At 44.0% G+C, this 22,219-nt stretch overlaps 1 protein-coding gene and 1 pseudogene across 1 annotated transcript in view; one reads left to right on the forward strand and one right to left on the reverse strand.

Moving 5' to 3' along the window:
• The window catches only part of TSEN15 (tRNA splicing endonuclease subunit 15), an 84,967-nt gene extending 66,994 nt beyond the window's left edge, over positions 1–17,973 (forward strand). Inside the window, exons 6-7 of the transcript XR_015716132.1 lie at positions 3,304–3,452; positions 17,918–17,973. The gene's annotated coding sequence lies outside the window, so the exon portion shown is untranslated. The remainder of the gene's footprint in view (positions 1–3,303; positions 3,453–17,917) is intronic.
• On the reverse strand, positions 7,977–8,935 carry LOC107546248 (lysine--tRNA ligase pseudogene; annotated as a pseudogene).
• Positions 17,974–22,219: the final 4,246 nt, after the last annotated feature.

Raw genomic sequence — 22,219 nt, forward strand, 5'->3', positions numbered from 1 at the left:
ATTCAGTGGATGTTTTGGAGGTAACCTTTCTGCAGTGGATTCTTGTTTGTAAAATACTTTTTAATCCCTCAGTATTTTTATGGGAAGAGATCTGAATTAGACTCCCACCTGTTAAAGGATTTCTTTGGTTCTGCATTGGTCAGGGTGCGGTCAGAAAATGAAAAACACACCAGTTATTTGCACAGAGTAAATTTAATCTGAAGACTTGTTAACCAGATGTGGTTGTTAACTAGGTAACTAAAAGTGTAAAAAGAGAACTCTCGAGCATCTTGAGGTACAACTGCAGGAAGCAGCTCCCATCTCTATGTGGGAACAAAGAAAGAGGTTGGAGTTACAGAAACTTAGATGCTTGAGGCTGGGATCCAGGCCTTGGGGGGGGGGGGGGGGGCGGCTGGCCCATGCTGTAGTCTCTTTGTGGGGCACAAGGAGGCTGGTTTTGCAAGAGCCAGAGAAACTGCAAACTGGATTTAGCTGTTACTGCAGGAGGGTAAAGACTTGCTGGAGTTCTGCGCACAGGACCAGGAAGCAGACAGGAAGAGGCTAGTCCCCTCCGCCTCCAGTCTTGCAGCTTCTTTCTAGCACTCCCTTTGGCAGAGCCTAACGTGGGACCAGTTGGCAATACAAATATGAGTGCACACAGGGATGACTGTGGCATCTTCATCTCCGTCTTCAGCCTGGAAACCAGAAAGCACAGTAGGTGTGTGTCAGACCAGAGGACCGTCCAGCTTTCAAGGGAAATTTGAATAGGAAATGGTTCTTCTTAAGGGCATGGACAGAAAAAATTTTGTAGATAATTCCTGAGCTGAGCCTTCAAAGGTGAGCTTCGTGGGCCAGGTAGAACTGGTCACTAAGAGAACATTCCAGACAAGGAAGCCTGGGAAGACAAGAACGCAGGAAGGAGTGGGGTGCGTTCAGAGACCATGAAAATAGCTCAGGCTGGCCGGGCTGTGGGATGAGACATGGGGGTGCGGTCAGAGATAAGGTTCATGCGGTAGGCGGGGGTCGGATCTTCAAGACTTGCCTGTGCCAGCTGAATTGTTCGAACCCCATCCTGGAAGCAGGGGAAGATTTAAGCTGGGGGAGTAACATGAGCAGAATTGTTTTTGAATGATAACTCCTGACTCATTGTGGAGAATAGGTTTAGGAGAGCAACGGAGGCCAGTGAGGAGACCTGTGACATTCCAGCTGCGGGATGGTGCGAACCTCATCAGTGACAGAAGCGACAGGAACGGGGCGGAAGGGACAGGCAGGAACAATACTGAGATTAGTAACGAGACGAACAGGAATTGCAGTGAGGAAAAAACAGAGGCGTCTGTGTTGTTGACTTAGGTCACAGCATAGATAGATGGGAGGGCTTTTCTCCAGGGTGGCAGGCAGCGGAGGTTGCCCTATGGGTAAGGAGGGAAATAAACAGGATAGGAGCATGACTTAAGCCTTGTACCCATGGCTTGAGCATTTCAAGTGATGAGGAGATTATTACCCTACAAGGCAGCTGAGTTGATGTGGAGCTCATGTTTAACAGGTCTCTGCCATCCAGATGACATCACTACTGCCTTCCCAAGAGGCGTTGCTCATTAAGAAGATGGAAACCATTCAGCGCTTCCAGGAAAGATCTCCGGGATCACTGACACTTACAGCAGATGTGGTCATCATTTCCCATATTTTCATTTTTTTCCCCTCTGTCCACATGATGGCCTTGAGGCCGGTGTTGGCATTAGGGCAGATGACCGCAGAGGTCGAGCCGCGGATGGATTTGCCCTCGTGTTTAATGACTAATTTCTTAATTTAACTCCTGACCTGAAATCTCCTCCTAAGTGGATGTCCAGAAAACTTTTTAAAAATATTTTATACTGTGCCTGAAGTGAGTTCTGATCTCACATGATGATGTTCCTACTGCTCCTAAGTTCTGGAGAAGGGCTGCTGTTGCTTTTTAGTTTTCTAAGGGTTACTATCACGATCAGAGCCCACAGTTTCCTTTCTTTCATATCTTCTACGCCGAGAAAGCGATTACCCACAAAGAAGTAATAGGAAGCCAGCACTACAATAGTGTTGTTGTATTTAAGAATATCAGGAAGGCCTCCTTGGCACTTTGTCTTACTCATTCAAATCATCTTCCTTTACATACAACACTGTTGCTTGAAAAAGAGATGAGGGAATAATCTGTGGGCATGCAGGGGGTCAGCGGATTTCCCGGAATCTGTCTTACCCTTCTACCTCTCTGACTTCCCTTTACACGTTTTCTCCCACCCAACCATTCAGCACCACTCTCTCTGCAAAGCCCAGCTCAAAACCACCCCTCACTCCGCAACTACCCAAGCTCACTGCAATCCTCTGAGCTCCTGCAACATCAGGGCTGTAACTCCTTCAGCCCCTAGCTGTCCGTGTTGGGCATGCTGTCCCACCTTTTTTGTACATGATCTGTCTTCCTGAATGGAGCGTAGATCTCAGGAGAGCAGAGACTGTCTCCTTGACCTCTTTATGTACTTGGTACATAAATGACTTCAATGATAGCCTTGACCCGTGTTCTCCTGGGGTAAGCCCCAGAAGCCACTGGGTATTTACTTGGAGGCTAACCCCTGACCTTTCTGTTGCTTACACTCATGCCTCTGAGTAGCTCTAGGATCTGGCCACAGGACACAGGCATTAAGGAAGCTGCTCCCTTTCTGCAGTTGCCCTGTGCCTCTCATTTAGCCCTCCCCAAAGGTGAGCCCCTCTTTTTAAAATTTGCACCATGCTTATTAACTCTGTCTCCCAGTAACACACAACACACAGTCTTGATAAATGAGAAACACCACTGCTCTCAGAAGAAAGTCAGCTGTCATAAAAGTTAATGTGTTCAGTTCATAAAGAAAAAAAATCTCCCCCCATGCAATGGTTGCTTGGAAACCGTTGTGTTCACTTTATGACCCCGTTTATTAGCCAGAATGATGCCTTGTTTGATCTCCGAAATTTGTTTAGGATCCTTAGGAAAGGGCTCCTGGGTGTCACTCACAATGTATACACTAACCTGGGCACACAACCCTGGAAATAAATACTAAGGAAATGACAACTCTTATTTCTTGTGGTTGTAATTTCTTCTCTCCTCCAAGCTAGTACCTGAGTATTTCTCAAGTAGTTTATATTAGCAGATTTTCTGAGCATCTCAATAAGACTGTGCTGGTTTATTATCCCCGCGTTGGAAAAGAGAGCAGTTATTTACCAATAATAGAAAGAAACTATTTGGGGATACATTGGTTCCTTAGAAAAGTCAGTATGAGAACAGAGTTCTAACATTATACTACTGGATATGATTTTCTCTTTTAGGTAGCTCTCTGCCTTGAAAAGTCAGAAGAAAAATGTAGCATCTTCCCCAACTTGTGAGCTACTAGATGTTGGAAACAGGAAGAATTTGAAAGAGCAACTGAGAAAATGTGAAGAAACCTGTTTGCTGATCACTGTTCCTGCCTGCTCAGGTATTTTATCTCTGTGATAGAGGGCGAATGGGAGAGATATATGCCATATAATAGTTTACTTCAACTTCAACTCCTCCTCACCTCTCATGGTCACAACTGTACCACCACCATTACCGCCACCACCACCACCATCACCATCACCACCATCACCATCACCACCACCACCACCACCATCACCAGCACCATAATCACCACTATCACTACCACCACCACCACCACCATCACCATCACCACCACCATCACCATCATCATCACCAACACCACTCTGCTAATACAAACATGGTATCTTACTTTTGCTTCTAACCTTGGTTTTTAGCAATAATATGTGTTGCGTGAAGTGAGATTTGTTTTCTCCCTCCTTTATTAGAATTGGGTATTGTCTATGTGCCAGAGGATGTGATAAAATATTATTTTCTAATAAGGGGGTAAAATTTACACTACTAGCTAGGCTAGTGATGCCTTCTGGGCTACAACAACACCATTATCAATTTGTAGCTATTTAATAATGAGGTCAAATTTATTAAGTACAAGGGTCATTTAAATTTCAGAGGGGGTTGATCCAGTGGTTCAATGTTGTCCTCAGGGACCTGATTTTTCTGCCTTCCATGGGTAAGGCTGTCTTTTCTCATGGTGTCAACGTGGCTGCAGCAGTTCCAAGTTTTGCATCCATAGAGCACACCATCCAGGACAGAGCACTTTTCTCTCCAAGACCACAGGCCAATTCTGTGGCTAAGGTGATAAGTTGTGCTAAGTAGCTTAAGCTAATGAGGGTCCGTCCTTGGAGCTGTGGGTCAAATCAGCTTCTCTGAGGGTATTTTACCAGTCCCAACTACTCATCTCATTTTTATTATATCCTATCACCCAGGACAGACCTGATCACATCGTGCCTGGTTACTCAAGAATTTCCTAGCTGAAGTCAGGGATGCCTGTTCGCCATTCAGTCTATATTAACTTACTTAGGTGTTGCTCACACTTCTCTCCTACACTGTTACCTACTTTTCATCTTTACTTTCTCTTCTTTGACATGTCCTGGGATTCTGTTTATGTTCCCAATACTCTTTGCACATAAGGCCTTTTCTCCCTTCCTGGCAAGATTTTTCCTCAGTCTCCTATTTTTAAACAAGTTTTCTCCAACCACTTACTACTTTCACCTTCCCTAGTACTCCCCAAAGACACTCTTCTGTCCCTACTCACCCATCAAGATGTAATGCACAAATGAAAATCTTATGCCAGGGTACAGACAAATGACACCAAGAATAGATGCTCCCTATTTTAGAGTTGGATGTAAACTACTTGTGTTTACACTTCAAAAATGGCTATGTTGGGTTGCTTCTGCTTTATTACCTTTGCACCTAAAATTTGACCAGCACTAGCTCAGCATCACCTTTCAACAACTAAACAAATTAACAAAAACCCAGATGTGCGAGTCTTGAATCCAGGAACTAGAACCAGAAACACAAATCTCAGAGTGAGATCTAGTCAATAAGAAGGGAATGCAACTCGGGCATGTAAATTATCCTGGTATTCAGATAGTCCTCAGGGGCTGAGATGTTTATCTGAGTCTCAGGATTGGAAATCTCCCTCTCAGGGTTTTAGACTCTTAGACTCCTCCAGGATTTGGCGATGTAATGTGAAAATCTTTGTGGTATTGCGAAACAGCTTTTGGATATTTTTCAAAACCTATTGTTGTTGTTATTATTATCATCATCACCTAGGAAGTGCTCCATCCACATACTCCTCTGGTTTTGGGTCACATCAGTCAGTGAATTTTTCCTAAGGACACTTCCCCATTGTTCCAAAAGCAGTTCTCTGAAAAATCTATTTTAGAGACATAGTTAGAAATGATAGGAGTCAAAGAACCCATCAGAAAGAACAGATGGTTACTTTCTGTGAGAAACAAATGCTTTATTTAAAAACTTCTTCTATTCAAAGCTTTAACCAAGAGAGACTGGTCCAACCCCTTGTTGTTGTTGTTGAGATCTGTCAGTCTGTTCCTTGCTAACATGGATATAAAAGATTTGGATTTACTGTAAAAAATCTTTATTAGTCCATTAAGATGCAAGGCTGTCAAACAGGGGCTTGAGCAGACAGATGGACGGGTACGCCATAAAGCAAATCACCTAAAATATCAATAGTAGAATCTAGGTAGTCATGTGATCATGGGTGTTCACTGTCTAAATCTTCCCATTTTTCTACATGCTTGAAGCCGTTTCCCTAACCAAGCTGGCTATTGACCCAGAGGTGAGATTCAAACTGTACATTTTTTGTTTCTGAGCCCTGAAAAACCTGCAAAGAAAAAACCAGGGAAAGAACAGGCTTGAGCCCTGGATGGTGTCCAGATCAGTGGTTACAGAACACTCTCCTAATTGTTATGTCACCACAAATTTAATGCTCACAATATGCCAGCGTCTGCACAGTTTTATTTTGGGCATGAAATAATAATGTAATTATGACAGGCAATTAAAAATGGTGACTACTATATTTGTGTCTCCTTAAGAAATGTGCCAATTTCCTTATTCATTCTGGCATAGTGTGTGCATGTGTGCATGTGTGTGTGTGTGTGTGTGTCTTAGAGAGAGTTTGGGGCGGGAGAGGGAGGAGGGGGCAGCAGAGGAGGAATTGAAGCAATGAGTCACACAATCTTCTGCTTCACTGAAGGGACAAAGAATATAAAAGAATTTAAAATCTACTCCTCTAGGATGCATGTGCTATAAAATTGTAGCTAAAGTGGCAACCCCTGTTGCCTTCGACAATGCAAGATTTAAGGGTTCTTTTGTTTTTAATTTTAATTTTTATCAAAACAATAATTGTACTTGGTAAAAATCAAATAATACTGAACAACTTGGGAACACTGGTATTTTCCCAGCCAGCTCTTGATTTATTTTCAGGTCTTTTCATTGTTCCTGTATTTAGTTCTTTGGCTAGTTGTTTCCACAAGTACAGTTACTATAATTATAACTCTATATACTAATTATAATTTATAGTCATTATCAATTAGCTCATGAGAAATGAAAATTTATTCACATTAACCTCTTTTTTCCCATCCTTTTCCCAATATTTAGTATTTATATTGTTTTTAATTCTTCCATTACTTACTTTTGTGACATTAAATAATATGATTAAGTTACTTGTTTCCACCAACTTCCTTCTGTATTATTCCATTTTGAAAAATGGCCTTACCCTTTCTCTGCCTATCTCCCCCTACCCCACATTCCATCTGTCAGCTATGCATTATTTTACATTGTCAAATATTTATTAACAATTGCAATTTGTCCTGAAATTTCACCAATATTTCTGCTTTGTCCGTGGATTGACTCTGAAACTTTAAAATGAATTAATATTGTCTACATTCACATAACAGTGTAAACAGAATTTACTGCTTGGCCAAGTAGAATGTTAGGACTACTTTCCATTTTTTATAGGTTAGTACCAGGGGTCTTGAGCCACTTTAAAGAGACTGTTCCCAGCATCAAAGCCAAATAGATTTTCCTTTTTGCCAGTGTCATTTGCTAAATCAACATCACATTTGGGTTTGCTTCTTATTGCACCCCATTTTCCTTTTTTTTTTCCTTTCTTTCTTTTTTTTTTTTTTTAAGACAAATAGTTAATTTGGTCACAAGGAGTATAAACGGAATTCATAATTCCTTTTCTCTCTTTTCTGGGGACTGAACTGTGATGGTCAAATGGACAGTAACATACAAGTGTTACCGGTGGGGAGTCCTCTGTGTCCCCACCTGTTGCTGGTGGAAGTGGGATTCTTTGGAAATAACAATTTCCTGAGGTCCCCACAGGAGGATGAGGTATCATGGGAAGCTTTATTTCCGTGGAATTAAACCCCTGAGTTTCCAAGGTCCCATCTCCCTCCATCCCGCCATGGAAAAAGTCCCATTTTGTCTTCATTGGGGCTAAGATCAAAGCCAGTACCCAGAGTTTCTGCTGCATATTTGCACAGTCCATTCCAGCATCAGGCTGGGTTAGCTTGTGTCCCCAGCTGCAGTCTGGTGCGTGTAGGGTCCACTCGGCTATGGAGGGAGCACGGGCACGTGCAAGGAAGTAGAAGCAAAGCAAGTGGAACAAAAGAAAGAGAAGTTCTTTGTCTAGGGATTATGTATTCCCAAATTTTTTGGCTCCACTCCTCTGGCCAATTATCTTTTTCCCAGGTTAGACTGACAACCAAGCACCTTCCCTATATCACATCACCCCCAGCTTCACTGCACATCCACCCATCTTCCCCTTATTGGACCCCTTCCCCCAGTGATTTCTAGGGAATGGACCATTGGTTCCCTGGGGAGTGTAAAGTAAGTTACAGCTTCCTGGAGAAGCTGCCCAGGTGACCGTGCTTATAATGTCTGGCCTCCTCTTTGCTTCTTTCCTATTATTAATATTAATAAACTAGGTAGTTATGACAGTAACACAAGGACTCCCTTGGAGTCCTTGATCTTTTGCAGAAGTGCAAAGATGCCTGAGTTATGTGACTTGCAATTATTATTTTCTGGACAGAAGTGTGCTTTCCAATGTATGCTTTCAGAGTTTGCTTTCCAGTGTATCAACAGTTGCTACATTTTCCTTCTCATGTTTGGGTTTCATGACAAGAAACAGGAGGACTTTGTTGATGTGATTGGAGTCTGTGAGAAACATGGTGACTCAGTCCGTTGATTCTCATGCCCCAGCCAGCTGCAGGGGGCAGCCCGTAGTCCCGAGCAGTGCAGAAGTTTTCATCTATGAACGTGGCCTCATCATTACCAGTGGCCTTGGCCTTGGCCTATTCTTTGAAAAGCTGCCACTGCCACATGGGGTGATTCAGCTCGGTGTAGGCATTGCATATGTCCTTCTTCATGACAAATAGCTCAAAGCGCTTAGTCAGAGCCTCTTTAGAGTGGTGGTATTTGTCCAAAGGGCTCATTATCTGTGAATGTAGGATTGATGCATGTCACTTCCAGAAATTTCCCAACAGGCTTATCAAGGAGCCTGGCTGTGACCCGAGATGGAGAACACTCAACAGCTTTTTTATAAAGTTAGTTTCTGTCAGCTTCTCCCCCAGGGCTTTCTCAAACTCCTGTACGGTGCTGATTCTCCCGAGGGTGGGGTGAAGTCAACCTCGTAGTCTTGGCCCTCCGGGCCAGCTGAATGGTACGTGACCTTTGTAACTGTCTGTAATGTGCTTCATTATCCCTAAGATCATCTCTGCGATTTCCTTGAGATCGTCACAGTCTGCGTAGGCCACATAGAACTCAGGTGGTGAACTCGGGACTGTGAGTCAAATCATTTCCTTCGTGCCAGTCCTGGCCCCCAGTTTCATAAACCCAGCCAATGCCAGCAACCACTAGCACTTTCTGGTGGAGTTCTGGAGCAAATCTCATGTATAAATTCAGATCCAGCTCATTGCGATAGGTGATAAAAGGTGTGGCCACAGTGCCCTGGAGAAAATAATTTTCTTTGATGTCTATAAAACGCTCCACCTTTTGTTTTTTAGCATCCAGCATAATTCTTTACAAGCCTGATGGCAGTCTGATTCTCCTTCCTTTGCAGGTGAACTGTGGTGCCTCTCTGAAAGCTTTGGGGATATCTTCTTTTTAATGTTGGGTGATTTTATGAGATTGCATCCAGGTATAGGTCTTTTTAAAATTCATTATGCTGAACATAATTTTCAGTTCCAGGAATTTTTCTTCTCTTTGTAATATAATTTTTTCTTATCTCTTTAATTTTCCCTGAGATTCCTATTAATAGGATAATGGCTTTCTTGGATTACTCTTCTAATGTCTCATTTTTAAAATTGTACATATTTCTATCTCTTTGACTCATCCTCTGTTTTGAGAAATTTTCTAAACTTTAATTTCAATCCTTCAGTTGAATGTCTAGCTTCAGTAATAGATCTTTTACTCTCTGAGAGCTCTTTGCTCTTCTCTGATTGCCCCATTTTGTAGACCATCTGTGGCCACCATGGAGGTGTACTCCTCAGATCTTCCTTCAAGCAGGACCTGCTGGAAGGAATTCAGGTAACTGGCAGGCTCCAGGTGACAACCTTTGGAATCCACTGCAACATCCAGCCCAAGCCCTTGCGCAGTGGAGGCTCCCTGGCAGTGACTGAGCGTGGTCAGGCTAGAGACCGGTCATTCTGCCAGGTGGGGATACCCCAGTGGGCTGGCTGAGACTTCCTCTGACTTCACTGCAGTCTGAAGTGCTCATTGCTTTCTTTCCTTCCCCCTCTCCTTTCAAAGCAGTTAGACCTGCATCACAAACTGAAGGCTCTCCCTGCCTACTCCTGTTCCCTCTGCCTTTTGTCTTTCATAGGGGTTACCCCCCATCTCCTAAGCTTCTTACTTTATCTTGGCCTCTGCTTCCCAGAGACTAGAAATGACAGAGCATTTCATTTTTGCTTTATAAATTTACTACCTTCTCATACCACTCTGAACATATTTACGTATTCTCATAATGCCCAATACATCTAACAAATGGCATTTTAGCCATTATAGTGACCTAGTAGATTTAAGTCACATTGCAGTAAACTGAAATTAACTAGAAAAAAAGATGTCACCAACACATCAAAAATAAAAGAGTCAGGAAGGAGACTAGGTGTACCCCAGCCTTAAGTATCCAGAGAAGGCAAAATTTTTAATAATTCTAAAAGATGAAATAAAATAATGAAAGTGTGATTCTGTTCCATCTGTTACTGCATAAAATTTTCAGAATTCTGGCTAGATAGATAACTACCTCATTCAAATAATCTGCATCAGGTGTCATGAAGTGCTTGGCACTTTCAGCTATCTTGGTACTTGCCCAAGTCTTGTCTTGCTGCTGGGCTTTAGGATTGTTGAAGGCAGGGACCATGGCTTCAGTGCCTGATAAGACTGACAATAATAATAGCTGCTGTTTCATGTATGGTAACTATGCACCAGGTAAGGTGGTAAAGACTTTATCTCCATTGTTTCATTTAAATCAAATGATCCAACTTTACAGATGGAAACATGAAATCTCAGAAAGTTTATGTAAGTGGCACAAATTCCCAGTTAGGAGGAGATGCTTTCCCCAAGATCTGTGCTCTCAGTCACATCCACACACATTCTGTGCCTGACACAGAGAAGACACCAATGGCTTAAGCTACTGTATAAAAGTAGGATAATAAAAACCTATTAATGTCATGTCATATATATTCTATAGACTTGTGATGGGGAAGGAGTGAATGTGCAGTTCTAACGAAGCTGCAGAGATATTGAACCGATCTTTCTGGAAGGAAGCACACTGTTTATCAGTATCAAATCTTATTTCATTTGAAATTTCCTGGCCCTGTGGAGCTCTAATAATAAGCTACTTTTTAATCTTTGAAATACAAATGCTGATTAGGAAGCAAAACACAGTAAGTCTTTTATTTTCCTTCTCTAGGGCCTCTGTGGGAAAGGAGGCGCTGTGTTAACATAATGCTTGCTTGCTCTCTTATGGAAAACCATCTATTTATCAGAGCTTCTGCCACTCATGCCCTGGAGAAGTAATTAAACCAAATCATTGACCTCTCCTGCAACAGCTCAAGAGTCTGTTTTCTTTCTATGAAAAACAAGAGTTTGGGGAAAAGAAAATGCCATTGACCCAGAATCAGAATAAATAAGTTTAAACAAACAATATGTACAAGAGATTGGTTGCATCTTCTGTGACCTCTTTTTTCCCAGTATTCAGAAACATGAGAACTCTTATAACAACAAATGTCATTTTCTTTACCATTCCGCTTACGTTGTTTCCTCATGTTGGCTGTTGTGGATAATGATGCAGTGAATATGGGAGTGCAATATCTCTTCAAGATCTCAATTCTTTTAGATAAGTACTCAAAAATGGGATTGCTGGATCACATGGTATTTCTATTCTAATTTTTTAGGGACCGCCATATTGATTTTTGAAATGACTTCACCATTTCTCATTCCCATAATATGCAATGGTTCCCTTTCTCCCAGTCCTCATCAACACTTGTTTTTTTGTTTTCTTATCTTGTGTTGTTGGATAATAGTCATCCTGATAAGCATGGGGCGACATCTCATTGTGGTTTTGTGCATTTTTCTGCTGACTCGTGATGTTGGAACATCTTTTCATATACCTGTTGGTCATTTGTATGCCTTCTTTGGAAAAACAACCCGTACAAGTCCTTTGCTCATTTTTAAATCAGGTTTTGTTCTATGCTTTTGAATTGAAGGAGTTCTTTATATATTTTAGATATAAACCCCTTATCAAATATATGGTTTGCAAATATTTTTTTCCACTCCAAAGGTTGCCTGTTCACTCTGTTAATTGTTTCCTTTGCTGTACAGAAACTTTTTAGTTTGATGTAGTCACACTTATCTATTTTTACTTTTGTTTTCTATGTTCTTGGTGTTACATCCAAGAAATCATGGCCAAGACCAATGTCTTGAAGTTTTTCCTTGTGATTTATAGTTTCATGTCTTACATTTAAGTCTTTAATTCATTTTGTAAGGTGGTGTTCAATAAATTCCTTTTTCAAAAATAACCTAAAAACTGTCCATTCTCAGTCTTAAACACTGTCCAGTGGGTTTGGCCTTCACCTCTTCCCTGCTTCTGGCCCTTTGACAAAGCCTGACCCAGCCACTCACTAGCTTTTGCATTCTCTAGCTTTTGAGATAATTACTCCTGCGGAACCAACACACTTTTTCCTTGGTTCCTTGTTTGCTGCTGTTTTGTTTTCTTTATTTAATTTTGTTGTTGTTTTATATTTCTTTATTGCTACTGCAATTTTTGTTTACATAATAAATCATAATCTAAGATGTGGAAAAATAGCACATTTGCCCTATGTACCATTCCCCGAGGCCATGCCTACGCAGTGACTGATAAAGTAATTTGTGTTGTAGTATTAATGGTCTGTAATGGATTAATAATTTAGCCCCCAAGATAGTATATTTTAAACAGGCACCTTATGCTGAAAGACTGCCTGATGAAGAATTAGCAGAGCCTTGGTACAGACTGGTGTGAGGAAGTGGGTTGTGTTCTTTAAAATTTATTGAATTTATTGTGGTGACGTTGGTTAATAAAATTATATAGGTTTCATTATATACAGTTCTATAACACATCTTCTGTATATTGTACTGTGTGTGCACCACCCCAAGTCAAGTCTCCTTTCGTCACCATTTACCCCCCATACCCTCTTCTACACCCCCACTCCCCTTTCCTTCTGATAATCACCACACTGTTGTCAGTATCCATAAGTTTTTGGGGTCTTTTTCCTTAACGTCTTTTTCACCAAGCCCCTACCCCCCCCCCTTGCCTCTGACAGCTGTCAGTCTGTTCTCTGCATCTATGAGTCTCTTTCTATTTTGTTTGTTAGTTTATTTTGTTCATTAGATTCCACATACACGTGAAATCATATGGTATTTTTCTTTCTCTGACTAGCTTATTTCGTTTAGCATAATACTGTCCAGGTCCATCCAGGCTGTTGCAAAGGGTAAGATTTCCTTCTTTTTTACAGCTGAGTAGTATTCCATCGCGTAAATGTTCCATGGTTCCTTGTTGTTTCATATAAGTCCCACTCCTGGCTTTGGGATCCTAACTGCAGCCCTGCTTCTGACCTTCAGGGCTACTGTGTGCATTTGCTTACCATTTGAACCTTGATTGTACTTAAACTTGAGTGTGACTCACACCCTAGCTTTGTCTCCAGGAAACCACCCTGGACAAAACACACTTGGCTGTCCCATGGGTACACCAACTCTGACTATCCCCTAAATTGGGAGAGGGAGGGGGTGGTGAGTAGAAAGTTAAGATAATTCACATTTTATGCAGAAGATATATTTATTGGCATGGTAAAAGGGTTGGCGTCTGGGCATGATCGCCAATCAAAGGAGTATAGAATTTATAAAAGAGCCATTTGACTTTCTAATGTGACATGAGAAGCATGCCTCCTTGTAAAAGCATTTTACAGAAAAACCAAATGGCACACCATCAGGCTAACAGTAAAGACAATTCCATCAACAGCTGCTGGAGCTGCTCCGTGCGGCATTCCAGGATTGCTTGATCTGGAAAAAGAAATGATAAGAAATAGCTTTCTGACAGAGGAGGGATGAACAAGCCATACAGCAATGCTTGGCGTTCTAAAGAAAGGGCGGCAATGCGGGTACATTTCCAGCCTAAGGGCTCTGTGGATGTGACAGCCAGAGGGGACTTGTCATGGTGGTCGGTCCTATCCAGAACCTTTGCATTCTGTGCATTCTCTGCATTTCCAAGAGGTGGAAGGCATGAATCAATACTGCGTTTTATGGAAACTATCCACAGGCAGAATTTGTGTACCGGCACACACTTAACATTTGAAATAATTCCCTTTACACTGATATAAGAGAGAGAAGAGAAAAGGCAAAACAAAAAGTTAATATTTCTTCTGGCTTGAAAACACCTCTAGTCTATTTCCGGCCACTAATGTGGAAATATCTACCTTCGAATTCTTCAGTATCATTTTTATGCTTAAATCATTTTCTAGAGAATGCTCCACTTTAAACTGGTAATGTAATTAGTAAACTAACTAATGTAATTTTCCTTCTCTGTAGGTATGTTTCCCCTTGGTATATATGTAAAGCCCCGTATTATGAAAGCTAAAATGTATGGTTTCATTTCTTCTCCACCTGACCCTTCTTCCTGAGTTATAGAAAAAGTAGCAGAAAGTGTGCTTAATACAGGGAATCATGATCAAAAGAATATAAAGTCACATAAACTCAATTTCGATGCTCAGCTAGTAATAGGAGCAATAGCTAATCAGCAGTTCTAGAGTGCTCTGTAAATGGCCCACCTGGCACTTACACATGCACTGGGTAGTTGATTTTGCTTTACAACTATGTCCTGAAGGTCCTCCATAAGAAAAGGAGTAACATAAAAAACCGCAAAAGAGGCGAAAAAAGAAAATATTTATTGTGTAATATATACCAACCCCATGCTAGATGCATCATATACCTTAGCTCTTTTATTCTCCTCAAGGCTCTATAAGAGGGGCATCACTGTCCCGATGATGATCATGATCATGGTCATGATCATAATCATGACAATGACAATAACCATGGCAGTGGTGGTGCTGATGGCTACAATTATCAAGACTTTAAGTGCCAGGCACTTACTACCTTCACTCAACCTTTAGTCATTCAAAAATCATTTATTGAGTGCCCACACTGTGTGCCAGGCACTGTTCTAGGCACTTAAGATACATCAATATATAAAACACACAAAAACTCTGGCTCTTGGGAAAGATTTGCTGGTGAGATTAGCACAGGAGACTCCCAGGCAATGCACATATATATAGGGAACGGTAGAGAATATGTTAGAAGGGGATTCGTGCTTTGGAAAAATAATAGATCAGAGTATAATGAATCAGGATTGTGGTTTGGGTTGCAGTTTTTAATCAGGTAGCTGTACAACTTACTGAGAAGGTGGCATTTGAACCACATAGGTGTCTTGGAGAAGAGAGCTCAGTGCAGAGGGAACAGCCAATGGAAAGGCCCTAAGGCAGCAGGTACTTGAGTGTTCACGTAAGCAGGCCCGCATGGCTGGGCAGAGGAGAGCGCTACGTGGGGGCCAGATCCTGTAGGGCCTCGCCGGCCAATGGAAGGAGTTTGACTTTTACTCCGAATGAAATGATAAATCACTGGAGAGATTTGATCAGCGGCATGACATGGTCTAACCTATATTTTTTTAAAATCACTATGGTGGTAGTGTTGAGACTAATACTCCACCTTGCAATGGTTCTCTGAGTTTCCTAGACTTCGAATTTTACAAATGAGAACCTGGGGCAAAAAATCAAGTAACCTTTAAGTGAGTGGCAGAGCCAGGAATCAAACCCAAGCTAGGCATCGCCTCCCTTCCAAGCTTGAACTCTTTTTATGGCTGCCTTGGAGGAAGAGCTTCTAGGTTCACATCAGTTCAAGTGCATGAAGACTGAAATACAGACTTCAAGTTTAGGAGGAAGCAGTATGTTCTATTGGGCTTGGTATTTGGAAGGCAAAAATATATATATAAGTCATGGATTAATTTAGCAAATGGCTACTGAGTTCCTGTGTTTGTAGTCACCATGTGAAGGATTAAAGGTACAAATCCACCCTTGGGTAGCTTACAGTCTAAAAGGGGACAGATGGATATTAAACATGTGCAATAAAGTATTATAGGAATCATTTTTAAAGGATCTATAAGCTGCAGTGGGAGCCAAGGAGAAGTGGTCAGTTCTAGGGTGGAGGGGGTAAGTTGTGGTGTGTGGCCCTTTGCAGTTGGCCAAATCCTTTCTCACATCTAATGTTTTATATTGTCTAGTTGTTCACTGGCTTTGAATTTGGTTCAAATGGCTTGAAAAGATTTTTTTTTTTTTTTTTTTTTTATGGTACTCTCCAGGAAAAAAGCAAAGATTTTCTCTTCTGAAGCTTCCACTCTGGGTCTTGCCACTGATTTTAGTTTTACAAATTCAGGCTGTTAAATCCTTCTGTCTGGGATGCATTGCAGAAATCCAGAAAACAGAGGGGAACAAAAGGCTGTCTGTGCCTTTGATGTCAGTGATCTCTGTTTCGTGGTGTGTGTGTGTGTGTGTGTGTGTGTGCACGCGTGCATCTCAGATCCCTACCGGGGCTGTGCTCCCCATCCATGGGCCTCCCCCACCCCCCATTTTTTGTTTGAGAAGCTTGATCAGCATGGCGTTGCTGTTGGAGGTGGTGCCGCCGTTGGATAAAGCAGCCACGTTACCTCTCCAGTTTCCTCCATCTGCTCCTGCTCCATCTTGCTGCCTTTTCCCGACCCCCTGGCCCGGTCCCCCCGAGGACCCAGCCGTCAGAGAGGCAGGATTGTGAAATGGAAACAGAGTGGTCCATGGGCACCTGGTCTGTGCTGCGTTAGAATTTCCGGTTCTGCAATGGGCTAAACTGTGTGACCCTGAGAAATCCACGTACCCTGCTCATCTGTAACTCAGACATCCAAGTCCCTACTTTATACGGTTGTATTAAATGAGGTAACCCATGCGATGAGCTTGCCTCATCACTACTGCTCGATGAATGTAGCAAGCCATAGGGGTACTGCAGAGACGTTATCTTTTCACATGTGAATTTGCGGCTGTCCTGAGCACTGGATCATAGCTTTGGCCAACAATAACTGCATCGGTCCCTTTGAGAAGGAAATCCAGAGGGCTGGCCACTCGCTTTACTTGTGTCCCTGCTGGAAGGGTGGGGACAGAGGCTGGGGAATCACAAGCCCCTGCTGAGATTTCACCTCTGTGGCTTCCAGGCAGTAGCTTCACCCCAGGAATTAAGGAAATATTTGTGTTCCCAAAATCTTGCTCTGGGCACCATCCCAAGGGAGCTCGGTGTTTAGAGTATTGTGTCCTCAGCTGTCCGGTGTCAGACTCTATGAAGCAAGAGAAACTGCAGCAGACAGGAGCCTTCCTTGGAGTGTTTCTAGGGAGGTCCTGAGGACATCATGGTCAAATCACCAGTGAATGTGTCCTTTCTCCAGGGCAGTGTGCTGGGGGCAGAAACCATTCAGTCCTTGGAGACAGCTTAATATCTGCTTACTTTACTCCACTCTGTGCCGTCAATGGCGTGAGACTGGGACAGGCATCAGCCCTAAATGTTGGAGACAGCTGTCCCTGAAAGAGTCAACCACTGATTAATGGGCTTGAGGATGAAGCCGCATCCACACTCCTCAGCAGAACCCATAAGCGACGCACAGGAGTGCTTCTGTTTCCTGGGACACATTCAGGGTGGTGGCACCCAGAGGTGGGGGTGGGGGCCTGCAGGGGGGCTTTCTTGGAGCGCACATCCGTTCCACAGACACGCAGGGACTGTCCCTGCATGCAGGCCCTGCAGGCGATGGAGCTCCTGGCCTGGAGCCGGGGTGGGGAGGAGGGCAGCCTGGGACAGCTAAGTCAGTACCAGACAACAGGATGCATGCGGTGACAGAAAATAAAACGCTCAGGGGGCACGGTGGGGGGGGCAGTCCATCCTGACCCCACCTAAAACGAAGGTTGTCAAATCCCTATTTATAGGAATGTAGCTTGGTGAGGTCTGGAAAACAGACAGATCCCCTGATGATTTAAAAATTGCTGAATTGAGAAGTCCTGCAAGGGCAAGGATTAAGCCCCCCTGATTTGCTTCGTCCATCTGCCATGAAGTTGAAAGCACGTGGACACTGAATGTGGTGGAACTATGGCAATAATCAAGAAGGAAGCATTTGCTGGTAGTTGTGGGCAGGGTGGGGGAGGTGTCCTAAGTTTGGACTAATTGGCTCAGTGCTGACTCTGGATAAAGTCACTTCTCTATCTTCCAGAATAATTTTCATCCGTCTTCATAGGTGATTCAGGCTATATCAGTTTAACTTTGGACTTTAATCTATCCACAAAGTTGGAATTTGGCAGCCTGCCCTCCCTACTGAAGCATCCAGGAGTCTGGGAGTCTTAGAAAGGTGCTTTGTGTTTCCAGAAAGAAAGATGCTGTGAACATCTGAGGTTTTATCATTTGCAGGGTGTTACTCAATAAGGACATCATTACCCTTGGGGAAGAAAACCAGGCCCAAGACACCTGAGCCGGGCAAATGTCTTCAGGCATGTCAGGACGGGCCAGAGGGTCATCGTCAGAAATAACCCCAGAGCAAGCCTGCCGCTGGAATGCAACCTAGAACGCAGGGACACTGGAACAGTCTTCTCTATACGCAGATAAAATCAGACCCTCTGGGGTCATGTGTCCCATTCCCGGAGCTTCAGCTGAGAGGGCTTTGGACAGGCTTCAAAGGAGACCTGTCAAGATGATTGAAAGTCTGGAAAATAATACCTGCAAGAGGAAGTTAAAGGACACAGGTCTGGCACCAACTAGCTGTGCGATTTTAGACGAGTCGCTTCGGCTCTTAGGAGCCCTGGTCCCTCTCCTGTGAAATGAGGGCAGTGGCCTGGCTGAGCACTCGGGTCCTCCCAGGCCTCCCGGCATTTCTAGAATCAAGGAGAGGAGGCTCGGCGGGCGCTGTGTCACTCCTTTTAATTACGGGCCTACCTGTTGCCTGTCTGTCTTCCTCACGGGAGCGGAAGAAGAGAGCAGACGGAGACCGTCGATGAACATATTTTGCTGAAGCAAAACCAATGCAGTAGAGGGACAGCAGAATTCAGAAAAATAAATAAAGCTCACCTTGAAAGCTTTTGTTTAAAATATTTCAGTGCCCATGTCTTTGGAAATTATAAGCTCACTTTCCCACCCAGAGCCCTTGTCCCTTGCCCCATCCATGCAGTCATGAGAGCCTCCTGGCCCCTCCACTGGGGTCAGGTGAGATGGGAGTGATAAGGTTTCTGTTCCCAAGATGATGCCAGTAATTGGCACCCGCGTGCACCGACTACAAGTCACCCTAGGGCACGAACTCCATGTACAAATGGGAGGGGGGCATCCGCAGGAAAGCCTTGCCCTTGCTGCCTGAGTCAGAGGCTGCCTGCCAGCTGCTGGTGGCATGTGGCCATGAAGTCCCAAAGGGTGACCTGGCCCTGAAGGTACTAGCCTCAGAGCTCTACCCCAGCCTCTTCATCATATTCCTCCTCCCTGGAGGAGCCACGACTTGGGAGCAAGAGTAGGAGACATGTGAACAATCTGGGACCCAATTTGCAAAGCAGAACTCCAGAGCCTCTGGCTCCCAGTCTTTGTTGCCTGGGTGTGAGTGACTCAGCCTGGTTCAAAGGCACCGGGCTGTGTGCATGCAGCGTGGGAGCCCAGGATCACAGCCATGCTGACGGGCTGACACCCGAGGCCCCCACGTCCACCTTCCAGCAGTGCCCTTGGTCAGGACTGATTCTCAACCTTGGCTGCACTTTGCAGTTAGCTGGGGCATATTTTTAAAAATACTAATGCCCAGGTCTCATCTGAGCTGAATGAAATCAGGATCTCTGGGATTTCAGGAGGAATTTCCTTATACTATATAAACTGTACCATGAACCACTATGAACTCCCAGTGGCAAATGAACTTAAAACTCACACAGCATCAGAAGAATCACAACGGAGTAGAAACCCCAGCTTATAATCCCGTGTCCCTGGCATGCATAAGCCTCTTTTAAAAACCCTCTCCTTGCAGAGCTGCTATGCTTGTCTGTGCCTATGCTACGCATGCAATAGATCTTCCACCTTTGATTATCTGATGTATCTGGAGAACATCTGCTCTCATGAGTCTGCAAAAAATATTGGTTGTAGGTCAGTTTGTTTCTTTTAAATTGTCACCCAAGGATATGTTTTACTGACCTGAGAAAGAGAGAGAGACAGAGAGAAGCATTAGTGTATGAGAGACACATCAATGGGTGGCCTCCCTTATGTGCCCCCACTGGGGATTGAACCCACAATCTGGGTATGTGCCCTGACCAGGAATTGAACCAGCAACCTTTCAGTGCTCCAACCAAATAAGCCACCCGGCCACGGCTAGGTCAGCTTTGACATCCACTTACTCTATTGCCATTTCTCCCAACCACTGTGATTGCGTCATAGAGCTGGGCACTTAGTAGGAGCTCAGTATGTTTTCGATAACTAACTGGCAATCCTCAATCTTGCCCCGGAAGATTTCAGCCCACTAGGTGCTTAGACAGAATTAGGGTGATTTATTCAGAACTTAGAATGGCAGTAGCACTAAATCAGTATTTTACATCAATAGGGGCTACTGGCTGTGATGCAGATTTACAGAATTTTATTTTCCATCTACAGTTTTCCTGCCCTGCCTCGTCTGTCAGACGGACAGAGGGCTAGCATTGTGTCACCGTTGCAGGATGTTTTCACCTTGTTTGTATATGCACCGTTACATAGTTGAAGATCAATTGCAAAAGAGAGAAATAGCAATCTTTTCACTGTTTAGGGCCACTTTCAGAGCTGGCTTCTTTGATTCCACTTACACCTGGGCTTTTATTGATGTTATTTAATATTCCTCTGCAGATCTATAGGTGCTGGGTGATGGATGGGGCAGGAGTGCAATCGATCAAAGCACAGCGCTGGCACACAGATTGCAAAACCCATTACGCCAGTCATCACGCCCGCTTAGACCCCCCGTTTCCCAGCCGTGTTCCTCCTCGTCCAGGCTTCTCCTTCTACCTGAAGGGCTTCACTCACAGCTGCCCTCTTCGCCTCGCCACCTCCAGATCATCCTTCAAGGCACCTCCTTCGAAAGCCTTCCTTAGAACCTTGGTGCCCTAGCACTGTCTGCTGTTCCCCCATGGCCACCCCTTGAGGACAGAAATTGCGCTTATTCATGTCTGAATTCACAGCACTTAGCAGATTATAAACCCTTGAGAAATCTTCGATCAGGATATACACTCGATATACAATTGTCTGGCCATCATCCGAAAGCATGTTCTGAGAAAAAGCATTTTCTCCCTATGCCCTAAAGAAAACAACAAGTCACTACTCTTTGCTCCTAAAGTTCCCAGGCTGGAACGGCGGTTCCTCTTCGACCCCCGCCCCCCCTCCTACAGGGGGTGCTCTCTCCCTTCTGACTACCTGGCAGCAGCTCTCAGGTCACGCATTCCCTACCCTGCTGGCCCTGACCTCCTCCCTTCCTCTTACAGCAAACGCGGCATCGGCCTCCTCACTTGCCTCCCCTGTTGTTACTCCCTCTCACCTCCAGCCAATTTTGCAGTCAGTTTCCACACTAATCTTTTGTAAAGAAAAAGTCTTGCTTTTGCCTTGAGCTTGCTCAAGAACCCATCATGGCTCCCTGTTAGTATTTATTTTTCCCTTTCAGTCATTGTCAAGCTTCTTGCCCTAAATCTGTTCCCTGCTCTTCCCCTTGCTCCACCCACCCGAGACAGACTGTCCACTGCAGGGCAGCGGGTTGTTTCCCTGCCCATCGGGTCAGAGGCTCCCCCCTCCCCCTCGCTCACCCCCACATCTGCTGGGCTCTCTGTTCGTTCCTCCCTCCGTGGGCAAGGCCCTCACCTCCACGGGCTGCCTGACACCCTCCCACCTCTCCTCCAGGCCGTTCCAGCCCCTCCCCTCCAGCCCCACTCACCTCTTCTCTCCTGGCTTCCTTTTACATTAGCAGCTGGCACCATCGCTGCTCACTGTTCCCTAAGTATTACATATGGTCTCGTATCTTTTCCCCAACTTGATTGTAAGCTTCTGAGACAATCGCAATATTTCTTTTGTATTTTTCACTTTGCCTGTCACGGTGGATCTGGCCACTTTGCTGATGGTTGTCATCTCTCAAGAAGGAAAATCTTCTGTGACTGTAAGAATGCCATGAGAGGCCGCAGTGCAAGGGCCTGAACCACCAAGACAAGCTCTGGATTCACTCGGGGGAAAGAAAGTTGGTCCATGTAGAAGGGTCGGCATATGATGATTTTTTATATATAATTAAGATACTGTTAGACCAATTATTTCGATGATGATAGTAATAATAGTAATCATAATGACAGTAACTGTGACCCTCGTTTCTCTCCAGCACACATGAGAACATTTAACGGCGATACACCACGTGCCTGCCTTGGGGTGCGCTAGAGCCGGCGGAACCCAAAGTGAATACACTGTGAGTAGATGGTAACAATACCACGCAGGCTGTAGATAACCTTGTAATAGTTGAGAAAACTTTAAATGCATTTTGGTCTATGGTTTATGGAAGGGCTCGTTGAATCAGGGCCTTGACACAGGATACAAGATTTTTAAAGGGAGAGGTAGAACCTTGCAGAGTATTGGCGGTGAGGGGAAGGGTGGAGTAAAGTGTGAAGAGCAGTAAATTGCGTGGAATTTGAAAGTACAGGATGTTTCCAGAGAACAGTCAGTTATAAATAGATTAGTTGGAACATAAGGTATTGGTAA

The sequence above is a fragment of the Miniopterus natalensis genome, chromosome 19, assembly GCF_054644295.1.
Source record: "Miniopterus natalensis isolate mMinNat1 chromosome 19, mMinNat1.hap1, whole genome shotgun sequence".
Lineage (NCBI taxonomy): Eukaryota > Metazoa > Chordata > Mammalia > Chiroptera > Miniopteridae > Miniopterus > Miniopterus natalensis.